Below are 16,593 nucleotides of genomic sequence, written 5' to 3'. Positions count from 1 at the left end.
TGCAAACATATTTATTTTCAAAGCAATTATCATAAAATAAGCTTAAGCTTATACTAACGATTATAAATCGTATTCTTATTATTGTTTACTTCTGAACTAATTATTGATAGAAAAAATGTAATGCTTCGTAAATTGCAATACAGCGAAACTTACAGGTTAGATATTTTACACAAATTAATAAATCTATAGTTTACTATTCTTAGTGTATACAAATAAATAATTTGGTTTTAGCAATACGGTTCATTTATTTATCATGCAGTGAACATTTAACTTTTAACTGGAAATAAAAATAAATATAAATAAATATCCACTTTATATTATAAATATATATTAGTATATTTGAAATTGTTAGTATTTAGTTTTTATTGTCTGTTTAAACAACTTTTATAGAAATAACAACAGTTCATTTTTTTTAAGTCGATGTAAAGTACAAAATATAATTTCATAACGATTCGGTTCATGTGACGTAATAGTGGCTAAACCCTGCTGTCAAAACATGTTTCCGTATTTCATCGTTTATGACTCGTAGAAACAGAATTACTTTTTTTTTTTTAAATAGAACGATATGCATTTTATCTTCTTTTTTTTTAGAGAGAATATTTATCTTATTTTATATTTTGTTATTCACAATTGAATATGTGATAATTTTTGTTTTAACATAAGTTATACAGGATGTAAAATACATAAAAAAAATGTCACAAAATACAGATAAGGTTTTATTACGGTTCTAACTAGAAAAAAATTGTGATTTATAACTATTTTACAAGTTAGAATTCCGTCAAACCTAACAAAATATTATGGAAATATATTTATTTATTACATTTTTTCAATCGTTCAAAAATTAAATATTAATAATGACTTAGGTTATAATATTATTATATTTGTCTTAACATGAGTATTAATAACAAGAATTCTAAGGGGTTAAAGTGGTATTTCATCGGTTCACCGTAGCGTTGTTAAACATATCATATGTGAAACAGGTCACGACCTATATTTTTCAACAATATATATTTAAGTGGACTTAACGTCTCTATTTCATAGCAGTATAGCACTATTGTTTTCATCGTAATTAACGCAGAATAATAATACACGTTTATCGCAGTAATTAGTACAGTTTTAGACTCATTTCATTATTTATTATATACTTGATAATATACCGTTTAACCTGAAACTTTATAGGGGCCGTGTGCATACAAAATTGTATGTCTCAGAGGCGCCAAAAGTTCTCTGTGTTTGTTCGTAAGTAAGAGAAAACACATGATTAATTAATTAGTTCGAATGTGAAGAACAAAATAATTACGATATGAGACATAGTCGTAGAGTACTTTCTTCCTACGCACATATAAAATGTATGATTAAAAATTGATGGACCTTTAACTCTTCAGTAACACTCACGCTAAAACGTTGAGCACCATATAAGATGATAATAATATCTAGTTTTACGAATCATATACGTTGTTTGGTCTTAAGGCACCTATAAACTTCATTGCTATGGGACTATATGTCCGTTTTCCGTATACTACACCGCAGGCGTATGAGATAAATTCCGACGAAATTCGCTATTTCACGAGAAATTTGTGCGGTCGAGTTCAATCAATTACGCCAACCGTAAAATAAATAAAAAAACATCGAAAATCTATTCTCCGGGCGAACACATGTACAGGATGAGCACATTAATAAGCAGATACTTAATGCATACATGTAAGTGAGTATGCGTTTTCGTACGTCACGCCGTGTTGTTAATTATTTACATGCCGCGAAGCACTCTAAATAAAGCGTTAACTGGAAAGTATCGTTAAAAACAAAATTTCGTTTTAGATACAAAACGCTCATCCAGTAGCCACCCATCCAAGGCCGTGCTGCGCAACTTTTATTTTTATTTATTTATTTTTGTTTATTCCACTTTTGCCATTACGTTTCACGTTACATACGTATATATATATATATAGGATAAGGGATAATCTACGAATTTTTGCGAAAACTTTCATCCAAAGAATCGGTAACTTGAATATGGTGGAAAAAATGCCGTGGACGGGATCGTGTGAAACACTGACAGTTGCGTGAACATTGTGTGGCGTAGTCGAAAACCCCAGAGAAACTATAAATTCGGGATAACATATTATATACACATTATTATCCTGAAACATCAGCTGTCGTATAAAATAACTCACCGAGCTCACAATAATAGGCGTGTCTATAGTCTGATAACAGCAATAATGAAAAGCGTATAATGCATGGATATTCGAACTACGCCAATACCTTACTCGCGTCATATAATTATAATTTATAACATGTAATTTGTATTAAGTTAGTGGGCTATGTTTATTAATAGGAATAACAAGCTTAAATATATATACATAATATATCTTTATGGAATTTATTTTAGAAACCAATACGTAAATATTTTTAAATAAAATATACATACATTTCGTTTTAATTGTTATAAACTGTTAATTGTACTACAACATATTAATATTTATTTTTATAACTATTGTTACCTCCCTCTGAATTATATATATATATATTTAAAGTGGTATCAACTTTTTTTATTATTAAATTTTAACTTAAAATTGTTTTATCTATATTCTATATACTTTAAAAGAAAAAAGATTTTTTTTAATATTGATGACGTATCTCTATAAATCAAATATAAAATATAAAATCTATACGATTCAATAATAATAATAATAATAATAATAATTTAATATTCAGCCTGGGAAAGGTTAGGAAAGTTCTGGGGATACGGAGAAAAGTATAATATGATTTACTTGTACGTTTTAAACTACTCTTCTCTAATTATTCAATAAAAACTTAAAACAATAATTATTAAACCATTAGTCTAAAATATTTAAATTAATGGATATCGAACTGATTATTTAAATATTCTCTTTTTGTTAATTTCAAATTCAAATAATATACCATAGGTTATTATTTAAAAATTTAAAGTGATGTTGATTGTTTTAACTGTTGTATAGGAATAAAATAAACATTATTAAAATAACATTAAAAATTGTTTTATCATACATACATACATATATATATATATATTACTGTATTTTGTTCTACTAATACCTAAAGATATTAACGTATATCTACTTCATAATTATATTTTTTTTATTTACATAGGATATTACATTTAAAATTCTATGTTAATTCATAAAATCCTGACAGTTAAAAAGATACATTTTAAGGATAGCAAAAATAGAGTTTTTTATTTTAAAATACAAATTAAATAACATTGATTAACTTATATATAAACCATAAATTATGAGAAATAAATTAAATTATATACCTATACTCCAATAAAATTCTAAAGATGTTTCTGCAGCGTAATGCGGTAAAGTAGGCAAGTAGATGTTAGTAAATGTTGTGCTACGTTACGTAGTTTTATGTAGAACAATCGTGCATGGCAGAAATTAAGTTTATGTATAAGTATGAAAACTGTGTTTTACTCAAGTTTTTATTTATATAATATATTTTCATAAATTAAATTAATGAAAAGTTATACCTTCTAAGCAACTTTGGTGTTTGATGATTGAGCAAACTTCGTTATCTTGAAATTGAAAGAAAAAAAAATTATAAATACCTACTAATATTGTTTATAACTAATGGTAAAACCCATAATTAGTCTATCAGACTATTTTTTATGTATTCTAATAAATTGTAGTTATACGTACAGTGTTATAAATTAATATTAAAAGTACGAATACGAGTGCAATGACGTTTGGACGCATTTTTAGCATATTTCTGGTTTGTTATTTAAAAAAAAATTATTCCTCTTTCTCGTACACATTTTTTAAAAAATATTTATAATATTGTGTATTAATTATATCAACATTTATTTTAATGATCAAAATCCAACAAAAATAAGAATTTCATTTTCAAAATTAAGTTTAACTTTATAATAAAGTTTTAATAAGTACCAAGAATTTAAAGATATTATAATATGTAATCAATAAAATAATTATTTGAATGTTTATAACTTCTTTTATAATACTAGATAAGTGACAAGGTGTGTAAAGAATTTAGTATTTATTATATGAGAAATTTAAATTAGATTAGTTTTAATAAACATTGTGTATAGTGTATATATTTTCCAAATTAAAGTATTCTATTGAAGCTATCTTAAAAGTATACTATATATTATATTAACATTTTGAGAGCCAACTAAACAATATCTAACTAATAATATAAAAATGTTTAAAACCAAGAATGAAAGTATTGAATTATACCTGATGACGTAGGTACTAGTTAAACAATATTTTATAAATATAATTCAAGTTATTATATTATATAAACATTAATAATTAATAATTATTAGCATAGGAAATTAATTTATTCATTGTAATTATTTGTGATCAATAACTGATGAATAAGAAAATTAATATTTATTAATAAACGTTGCCTAAGCAACGGGCGTGTTAAATCGCTATAATATTATACGTTTACTGAGTTTTGTCAATGGAAGTGGGTAATGGAACAAACTATCAAACAACAGTTCAATATGTTCGACTAAACGATTCCGTCCGTGCGAAGAAATAACTTTCAGTGGTATCTAGACATCAAATAAAAAAAAAAAATTCCTGCTGTTATTTGAAATATATATTTTGTCCGTTTATAAAAAGATAAGACTCGAGATTCGACGGTTTGTGTATTGAAAAATTACGTTTTTTCTTTTCGTCTACAGCGAAACCTCGTCATGTTTTTTTTCTCGACTTATGCCCACACCTCACCATCGTCACCACAACTATACGTAGAAGCCAAACAAGTTGAATATCATTGGGTCGAAATTTCCGTTATTATTATTTATTACTAACATCTCTCCTGGGTGGCTTAAAACCTGCGCTCGTTTTTCTTACACTCGCCGCGCCCCTTGCACACCCCTTAACGGGTAAAAGCGTTACCCGGCCACTCGCAGCGCACCTGGCACCAGTGCTTTACTCCACCGACCGGTCGTCAACTGGTATCGCATTTGTCACAGCACGGAAAGGAAGGATGGATTCTAGGCTTTTTCTACTTTTTCCGATCTTCATCTCTGTCCTCATTTTCACACACACAACCTTAGCTGTCCAGTAAAACTGTCTCAACTAAATCTTCTAATATATGCTTACATATTTTTTACCACTCACGAGGTTGTTCCTTTTGCCATTACGTACATATGCCGTATGAAAGAAAAAAAAAACGTACATATATTAAGTATATTCCATCAGGATTCGGTGTAAGGTTAGGTTATTTAAAAGGTTTAGGTTATATAATAAAGTAAGGTATTTAGTCGTTTTAACATTGTAAGTGTTAAATTTACGATAACTACCTAGCTATATATAACGATTTGTTTGACATGAACGACAATATTCAAAATGGTCTAAACATAATACGTTGTTTACCAATATTGACATTAAAACATATAAATAAAAAAAAAAACAGTTTCAATATGTACTCAAAGAATTCCTGTGAATTTACAAGATACTATAATAGTACAATAACATATTATACTGAACTGTGGCGCGTATGGCGTGTAGACGAACTTACTACAATAATCCCGCACGCACGTGTATTGAAAAATAATCAAGAAATAACTTCGATGAATGGCACAAAAAAAACCTACAGTGGTCGTCAAAAAAAGTATGAGAATAGCGAAATTGTGGGTGACAAAATTACAGCAAACAATGTTATTTTGACTGTATGAAATACTGTTTACTTTTTTTTTCGTTGATCCCTCTTAATGCAAATCTCTTAAAATAATTTGTATTTTTTTTATTAACTTGACAAAACAAAAATGTTGAAAAGTTTTATTTCAACTGTTGATAATAACATCAATAAACATGATTGTTACTTTTATGAGTAATACAACTTTGAATAGATTTTTACTTTTTAACATTTTTCATTACAATAGCGTTCTTTTCAAAAAATACATTTGTAACCATTTATCGTTCATATATTCATATTTCATATCAACGTATCATATAATATTATATAATCAAATATGAATTTAAGTATTATAATTCATTCACTAATAATATTAATATGTTACTTTTAATTTTCTTTATTCCACATTTTGTGAAATAAATACATTTTATTTTATTGCTAGAAAATAATATAATTTATATGTATCCACATAATAACATTTTTGTATATTAAAATACAATCGTATTTCATCCTGAAGAATGAATACTTACAATGTTAAAAATGTTTTCTATTAATATTGGAAAATTTGTCTATAAATTATTACATACTATACTCGTATATTATTTCAGACTATAAATGTATAAATATATTGCAGTTTATTTTTTTTATATATTATTGGGAATAATACACAAATCAAGATGTGAACTTTATATAAGTTACAACCATCGCAATTTTATACTATTATTGATTAGGTACATATTTATAGCCTAAATATTACTCTTGTTTGTCAATATTAATTAGTATTTGGTTTGTCGGTGAAATGGCTATTTCATTTCAATATTCATACCCAATTATTTATTTCCTCCTTTTTTCACACCCCAAACAATACTATATTTGTTAATTGTTTTCCCATACCAAAATAATGTCCATATGCTTTTAACCATTAACACTTTTTTTTCCACAAGATATTTTTCATTTAAAATAAAAACGCATTTAGTATATAGGATTATGTAAACAACATTAACACAAAAAAAAAAATTACATTATGCTACGTATGTATGTTGTTTTGATTGTTTGTTTTACAGTTGTTTTCGTTAAATTACTTCGTATTGAGGAAATACATTACAAGCCATTCATATACACATTAACACTGTGCCTTGTTTGACCCTAATCAGGAATCGTATGCATACGTACACACATTACACATGACTAACTTTAACAAACTATGTTGATTATCGATGGGTTGTTAATTGATACAAATTTTATATAGCATTTTTATATATTACAATATATGACATAAATTATAAGAAGGACACCGTCGTTTTATACTTGAATAATTACGTGCCACATTACTATACTAACCCAAAAAAAATTATTTCTTATTTCTCAATAATTTTATCATTTATATGAAAACGGATTTTTAATATATACATATATAATATATATGTATATAATATATACATATATATTGTATTATATGTATATTATCAAGAATAAAATGTTATCATTTAGGAAGATTATTAACTAAAAATTATTTATGGAAAAATATTTAAATATTTATATTTACAAAAAACATAGATCTCACTTGTTTTAATTATTTTATTTAATATCCATAACAGCATGGTGACTTTAATACTAGCTATAATAATTATCTTTTTAATATTATCGAAATATAAAATAATTATCATTGACCATCAAACATTTTTGTTGAATATTGGTTTTGAAACTAAAACCCTTATGAGTTATGGTATTTTAATTTTTTTTTTATTTTAAACATGTTTTTTTTCATAAGATTGAATAAAAAAAATAAAAGACTATTTCTAACAAACGTATTGAAATATTTCTGTGACACATTATTTAAATAAATGGGTTTTTTTTTTTTTTAGAATTACTTGCTACAGGTATTTATGTTTTAAATAATTCGGAACGAATCCAAAATACATTATTGTTTTTTTTTTTTTTTTTTAATGTGTCATTATATCACTTTTATAGACTTTACTTAAGTTTTATGACATAAAAATATTTATATTAAAGTCAAAAAGTCTAATATATTGAATTGTATGTTTATTTAAAAAAATATATTTTTAAAAGCTTTATTTATTGATATTAACATCTTTTATTATTTTAAGTACAGTTAAAAATATATATTATGTATACATTTTTTCTAAAACTAACATTTTATTAACTTAAATGAGTTAAAAATGAAAATAATAAATTATTAACATAAAATTTATCAATTCATAACAGTTTACATAAAACAATTATTTTTTTATGCACATCTATATACTTTTTTAACTTAACTTATTTGAGTGTTTAAAATTAAATATTTGTCGGTATTATATACTATTATCATGTGGATAAATATTTTTATCTTGCATCAGTTAAAAACGTAAATTTATGACTTAACTTAACCGGATCTTACATACGCGCATTATAATTGATGGGCATAAAAGAGAATACATTAATATAATATGAAAATGATGAAAACTATTTCAATAAAATTAAGTTATAATAAAATGATTTTTTTTTAAAAAAAAAAACTTCATGTAACTTATAGTTTGTCATAACTTTTTTTCCTAATAACATGTACTTAAAAATATAAGTATACATTAAATAGTAATATAATATATAATATATTTTAAGCTAACTAATCATTTTATTACATTTTTTCTACGAATACGATGATAATTTATTCGATCAAATATTCTTTAACATGCATTGATATTTTTATAAGTGATTCATTTATAATATATTTTCATATTTTTAATTATTTTTTTATAAATAATACACGTCTTATGATCTATTTAAGCTTGTTAAATATAGAAATATATAACATGACTAACTATTGATCTAAGAATAAAAAAATGTATCTAATTAAACGTATATTTATATTTGTACTCGGAACCAAAAATGTTAGTGTATAGCGTGAATTGATCTTCTTGTAAGATAACTTAAATAATTTTGTTAATAAAGGAATGAAGTAAGACTTTAACAGCACTACTTAGGAATTCCCTCAGGTGTTCTTGTTTTAGTTGTGATTTCTCTTGAGAAGTTCTAGACAGAATATGAGAGCCGAGAGGTTGATAAATTTATGTATCCTTTATTTCAATTGCTAGCAGTTGTTGTAGTATATTTTGATATACGCTACGTATCTAGTGTTCTTAATAATATTTATATAAAATCATAAAAAAAAAATTAATGTTTATATTGGCACAATTTTGTTTGTTTATTTGAAGTTTGAATTTTTATAAAATCGTCAAAATGTACAAAACAACAATTATTTTTTAGTAAAATATTAAAAATCTTTAATTTTTATATTTAAGGTTTGAGAATGAAACAACATATTCCACATAATTATGAGAAAAGTTAATACTGAAACTAATAATTGAAAAAAAAAATATGCATTGAAAATAATTTTTTATATAATATATTTGAAATACAAATTTGAGCTAATTATAATATTTTAATGATGAATAACTATGTTAATTATTTCATTTTAATTGAAAAAATAATATTTTCAAGATAAGTACATGTATTATTTTAAATTATTTTACTAAACACAATGACATTTTCAAAATATTTAATAATAATATATAACGTAATATTCATTATAATAACATATTATCTATTTATTTTATACCATTACCAATTCATATCATTTTACATTCAGATGGCATTTAGTTTTAATAATACGAGTAATAATTATATACGATATAGTAATTTGGTATAAATAAAAAATATTATAATAATTAAATACTAATAATAAAACAAATGCAATGTTTTTGACTAAAATTAAAATTAATCTGTGATAATACTAATAAAAAATTTGATTTAATAGATTTATAAAAAAACATATCATGAAATGTTCTTGTGATTTAGACTGACAAACCTTCTCAGCTAAGAATCATTTTTCGTGTACGCGTAGAATGATGTATCATTGCTATCAAATTTAACACATCTATCATAGTGACCCACTCCACACGTCTTATCTATAGCAGAGTGATACACACTTTTACACCTTTCTTTTTTTTTAAAAAATTTTGTTTCTTCCAATCATAAAATAAGATTAAGCTTTATAGACAATTTATATAATATGTACTAATTTATTACCGATGTGTCTTAAAAATTTTGTTGAGTCTTATATTTATAGTTTAATTTAAGTAGAAAGTGCGTACTTGTATTAAATAAAAAATACAAAACAGTAAATGAAAAAATTATTTTCAAAATAAAATATTAGTAATATTAAAAAAAAAATTCCTAATTTTTATATCTTTATTTAGTTTTACATATCATTTTTAATATTTAGAACTCGAAGACAATAAATCAAAATGTGTGTATGCTATTATGAATTATCTTAGAATTTTAAAATGTCAAATTTCGAAAGTCAAAATAATTGAATCAAGACTAGGTATTTTATGAATACTAGTCTGTCTTGTGTATTTTTTATTTAAGGATTTATTTAAATGCAATTATTGAATAATTGTTTTATACGGGACTTAATCAAATTAATAGCCCATAGATTAGTTCACTTTCCGAAATTTTAAAACGTACTTGAAGCAAACACAAGGTAAAACTATGCTACACTCTACTCATGCATTAGCAATAAAATAAATAATATTATTAAATGGGGTACTATTGTTAATTTTGGATGAAATCTGACGATAATACTGAACACAAAGACACCGGTCCATTAGGGTGTTCCGGTCGTCTGATGCGCTTATCCGTTCCGTTCAAGTGTCGATCTGGGGATATGCTAACGGGTCGTTGCTTTAAACATCCTGACTGGTGCGTAGATAAAATCACTATTCATTGGATCACTTTACACGAAACCACCACACTTAAACATTAGTATCTAAGTGTCGTCCATATTAAGATTTAATGAAGTTTGGTATTTTGAAATATCCCGATTACAAACCGGTCATGGGATAACTGATCAGTGATTTACATATTATATTCCAAGACAAATCAATGGAACTAAATAAAACAGTTTTTTTTTATAATATATTATGTATGTATAAATAATATAATAATTTAAAATATTATATCAATATCGCATTTGATTATTCAGACTTGTTTGACGTCGGTCGCAAAGACGAAAGAAGTCGTAATGTTTATCGTAGTAATTTCACGGTCTGTAGTGTATCCACGTCATTGCCATTAGGATTTTGTAATTGCATGAGATAAAAAATAAAAAAAATACAACACGAACATTAGATATACTATATGGTGACTGCTTATTAGCGTTCGTGATGCAATTATTTATAGAATAAAGCGCCAAGAGAAAAAAAATGACACTGTTATAATATATTGTGTATAATATTATTACTTACACGATAGACAAACCACTGAAAGTAATGGAATAAAATAATTTTGAAAAGTAAGAATTATTTTTGTTATTTTTTGGAACCATTAAGTTACGTAGGTAACTTATAATTTTCTGATCAACTTATAAATATATTTTGTTTTCAATATCTCTTGTTAAATATATATAATATAAGACGTAAGAATTTGTAAAAAAGAAAGAAGAATTTTAACCAAGTCAATAAATTTCCAGGTAGAAGTGATTTCGACTTGAGAAAGTGAGACACGTTACAACAACGGTTTTACTGTAATATTTTTTATAAAACACTTTTTAGTCAGTGAAAAATCCGAAAAAGTTTCATGTATCCCTTGGGTTTGGTTGGGAATTGAATCAAGTGTATACTTTGAACAGGTATTCTATAAACGTAGTGAGTATAGTTTGCCAACGAATGATAGAAACGTCTTAGAAAATACTGGTGAAAAATAATTTACACCAAAAACAAATGATTTTTAAAGTTTCAATTAAATTATTCTTAAATAGCGGTTTTCCTAATTCAATGTCCATTTTCCTTGATACTTGATGAGTGAAAGCTATCACTATAATCAATTGATATTAGATTCCGTACGTACATTTGTAAAATTAAATACTTAACTGTTTTTCTGTACTTTATATGTTATAACTTCTAACTGCTATAACTATTTTTTATTTTAAATATAATTATAGTAAAGTCATTTTTATTTTATAATTCAAAAAAACGCATGAGTTGTTAATAATTGCAAAGTGTATTAATATTATATATATTGGTAACTATACGTATTAAAGTTATATTGGATATAACAACTACAAAATAAATACATTTTAGTATAAAATATTTAATGATGATAAATTTGGCTACAACATTATTTTATTTTATGTATTTTGAAAATTGTATTCCTTTCTTTATAAATTCCAAGAAAAATATTGTGTTTATTGAAAACTGGTAAATATTTCAATTAAAATATGCTGAAGTTGAAAACAATTTCTGCTAATATTAAACGGAGTTTATTGTTCTTTTGATATTTTAATAATTATTGGTATGCATTTAACGGTTTTAAAACAACATATAATATTATGTTTGTCCGTGTCAAAAACAGTAGAATGTTTGTAAAAATAATTATATATAGTCATAGATAGACCACTTAGGGGCACACATGCGCATTTTTGATTTCAACAATGATTAGGTCTTCCTAAAGTTGGCGGATCATTGAACACACATTTGTGTTTGTCACGGCGTATGGCGTTTATCGAGTTCAGAATTGTTTTTGAATGCAAAAAACTCTGTTCCGATTCCGATTCTGAATCTTCTAACCACTTTCAAACGGTTTAACTTATTTTTATGGAAATGGGTGTCACTTATAAGTGCTCTGCTGGTACTTGCACACAATTATAACTTAAGCGCACAAACAACGTTATTAGATAGCATTGTTGACCCGCTAAGTTCCAAATCCTAATCGTCACATTTATCGTCGTAATTAATATCATAATGACTCTAAGTGTGACTTCAATTTAAAAACAGAATATAGTTTATCTTACTGTTTTTTTAATGTCAAATTATATTAATTATTTTAGTTATGTTTAATATACGTTTTCAAAGCAGTCATGTAGTCATTTTGCCTATCTATCACGCCGTGTTGTAATCGTATGAATATTAATACGTCGATATTCTATAAATGATGTGTACTAAAATTGAAGTATTAGGTATTATGGTAATAAATAAAGTATTTTGACTTAAAATTAGTAGATCTATTTTTATGATATTTTATTAAGAATTAATTTTACTAGAATATTATACTGGTAAAATAAAACAACGAATATAATATGATAATAATATTATAATAACATTTTCAAATATTTACTGAAATTGCTATCTCAATGTATGAATGTATTATGTGTATAGAACAACAAACACTAAATTTAAGGATCAGAAAATTGGTTTTAATTAAAAATAAAAAAAAACAAGGAAAAAATTGAAGGAACTTTAAAATTAAGTAATTGTGTTGTCATTAAATTGCATAAATCGATCATTATAGCTTTCGAATTCTAGAAAACCCTACAAACTGTCTTGTAGTTTTGAATAAAAGATGTTTTCTCGTGGTGCAGCCGTTACTGAAGTACATAAATTATAGCCAAGAATCAAGACTAAATGCAGAGAAAACAAGAAGTCTCTGTATTCTAAGCCGTATATCACGACTGAATAATTTATAGGTGTAGAAGAAAATATGTTGGAACAGAATTACAATTAAATATGGTCATGAATAATTGTGAATAGTATTATTATAATGACATTTACAACAGTTGTTCATATCCAGTTGCTTCTTGCCAACTAACTAATCGGCATTATGTAATATTTAATCTCCTCACGAGCACAATGCAAATAATCTATATTCTATAAATATAATAATTAGTATAACTATAATGATATAGCTGCTGTAATAAGACATAATTATATTAAATTCTGGAGAGATTTATTATCGAAAAATTTTTAGGTATTATTTTAAAATTTTGTTATGTTAATCAAAACTTTCATCATGCATTTTAGAATTTCTACTTTCAACTATTTATTTTTCTACAAAAAAAAAAAAAAAAAATCAGACTAAATTAAGTAATTTAAGAGTGAGTGACGATTATTCGGATTAAATAATATTTTTGATTTTCCATATAATGCATTTTTATTTATTTATTTTTTCCAAAAATACTTACACTTATTTTTCCACATTCAAGAAAACAACTGTGAGGCTTTCTTAATATACAATACTTGTGTTTTCTTAACTGGATAGTTATGGAAATTTTACTGTACTACATTAAAATGGTTTTTTTTTTTTAATTTTTCTTTTCGTTATAAAATTTGTCAATATATGAGTACATCAGGACAATAGGACATCTATGGCCAAAGAAAGAACTAAAAATAATTTGTCATTTCTTCAAATTTAAGTGAACATTATAAGCTACATTTCTCACTAAATCGTAAATTTTAAATAAAACCAAAATAACCACAATATCATTTCTTTGTCATAAAACATAAACAAGGTGTTATACTTTAATTTTGTAAATCTTAAGATTCAACAGTAATAATACTTAATATATTTTCTTGATGGTCGATTTTTCATGAGATTTCTACGTGTAAGACGGGTATGGTTGCTTCTCAGTCTGTTTATTATTATTTTTGCATCTCTTGATGCATTAAATCGTTAACATACTTTTTATCATAACTTATAATAATGTTTAATAACTGTTTAATACAATATTTATGATACGTATAATAAAACTAACTTTTACCAGAATATTGCAGTTAAAATAATTAAAACGCTGTTTTACAATAACAAATATTATAATTTATACTGCCTCTTGTACATCAAAATGTTTGACTTAAAATTGCGCGCATACGATATTAATATTATGAGGTATAATATTCACGTACTATTTAAACAATGTGGTATAAAACAAGATACATTGTATGATGTGTTTATTATTTATAATTCTTTTATTTAAAAAAAATACTATTAACGTTTTGTTGAAGCTATAAACATTCAATTTTTCCTATACTTATCACACATTAAATGTTACATTTTTTTTATGTACATAAAAACTTATATTTTATATTATACAGTTAGAAGTTATATTAGACATAGTTGACAATGTACTCCATTTTTTCTTTTCAAAACCATGACAATTATTTAATGTGTCTTAATTTAACGACAAGCGATTACTTTTATAGCGTTTTATTTGAAATTATTTTCCACTGACAGATTTATGTGAATTTTGGGACAAAAGATTCTCGTGTGTACACAACATATATTATGTATGTTAAAAGCCTAATAGAAAATTGGTTATTGTTAGAAACACTGCCAGTTCAATTGCGCTCTGCCCTTATAAATATGACATGCACCAAATAAGAAAATATAAATTTAACTAACACATTAAATAAACATGTTTAGGTACCTCAATATTCAGTTGGTGAATCGGATATAAGACTATATGTACTTCATAACTGTACTCGTTCCATACAACTATTTTTGTTTTTTTTTTAATTACTCATAAAAATGTTCCAACATGTACATTTTATCACACAATTATAAGGCTTTGATCATTAAAGTCGGTATACTATAATATTTTGTATGTTTAAGCACCAACAGATCCTCTAAACAACCAATATATATTACCATATTATTATTGTATAGTTGAAAATTTATTTTATAGCTTAATTTTACAAAGAATTGTAATATATTGTCATATTGTATTTACCTATTTATTAAATTATGAAAAATGGCTATACGTTCTATATAACTTCTAATATTACAATATAGTCAAATAATCTTTTATTCAATAAATCAAAATAACAAATGTAAAGGAACAAATATCGTTTAGTTAGACTAATAGACACATCATACTAGTTTACACATTGCTTGTACATATATTATGCAGTATCATCAAATATGAAAAGCAATATAATTTTACCATATTTTATGGACAAATTTCGTTTTATTGAAGTCCTAAAACCAATTTCACCGTAGTCCTTTTTTTGTGTGGTAATATCCTGCGTTCGCACTTTCTTCTTTTTTTCCCTTTCTTTCTTTTGTTGTTATCCCATAACTATGTCATGTATTTTATCCATGGCCACTTAAATGAGCCTATTATAAACGATAATAGAAACAATAAATTTTCAGAAAGCTGACATGTTAACCGTTAACCGTTCTTGTTGTTTTCACGATTAAGATTTACAAATATTAGTTAACTATAGTTATTTATATCTAATTATTTTCAAAAATTAACTTTTATTAAAGATTTTATTTTAACTTAAAAATCAATATAAATTATAGCCATAAGGTGCGATCCATAAAAAAAAGCCACATGGGCTTAGAATTTATTATATTTAATGCCGTAATTTTAATTTCTGTTCATTCCCTTCATTGTGACGATTCTATCAAGAAATTTTGTTTAATAATCAATCTTGTATAGATGTCATTATATTTTCTAACGTCTGTTATAATACACTTATGATACATCCAGGTAGGATTGGAAATTTAAATGACAAATATGGTGTAGTTCAGTTATTACTGATAACTCTTTTTATAAAGTGCAAATTTTCGGGATAATATGCCACACAATTAACCTTTATATTTTGTTTTTCTATACATTCTTTTAAAGTAAAGTTAGTTGCAAAAGGACTCGTGGCTACGTGTCAGCACCCATGTATTTTTTTGTATTAGGTATAACAAAAAACCTACATAAAAATAAACGTTGATTGGTATATAAAAGTAAATTGGTATAAAATGGCGTTTAAGATCTTTTGTAATTCTAATAACTACTATTGTTCATGACAAATAGTTTTGTTATTTGTATTAAGGGGTTCTGTTACAATATTCCGATAATCAAATATAGGTAGTAAAATTTTAATATTTTATGATAATTGCAATTGGTTAATTATTTCTAAAATAACTTAACTAACACTAAAAGTGTAGATACTTTATAGTGAAAGCATATTGGATATGACATTTTTGTGGCTTAAAATAGTATTTACATCGTAATAATGCAGCACCATAAAGGTATTTTTACCGTCTATGAAATTATTATGTAAAATTATTTGTAATAAGAATTACAAATTTAATAATTTAACAATGCCTTTTGTT

At 24.9% G+C, this 16,593-nt stretch overlaps 1 protein-coding gene across 1 annotated transcript in view; it reads left to right on the top strand.

Moving 5' to 3' along the window:
- LOC114118990 (zwei Ig domain protein zig-8-like) overlaps window positions 1-16,593 on the top strand; it is a 221,587-nt gene that overhangs the window by 91,347 nt on the left and 113,647 nt on the right. The gene's annotated exons all lie outside the window — the stretch shown is intronic.

The sequence above is a fragment of the Aphis gossypii genome, chromosome 3 (assembly GCF_020184175.1).
Source record: "Aphis gossypii isolate Hap1 chromosome 3, ASM2018417v2, whole genome shotgun sequence".
Classification (NCBI taxonomy): Eukaryota; Metazoa; Arthropoda; class Insecta; order Hemiptera; family Aphididae; genus Aphis; species Aphis gossypii.
Note: the sequence above shows the minus strand (reverse complement) of the source record. Positions and strands in the feature narration are given on the sequence as shown.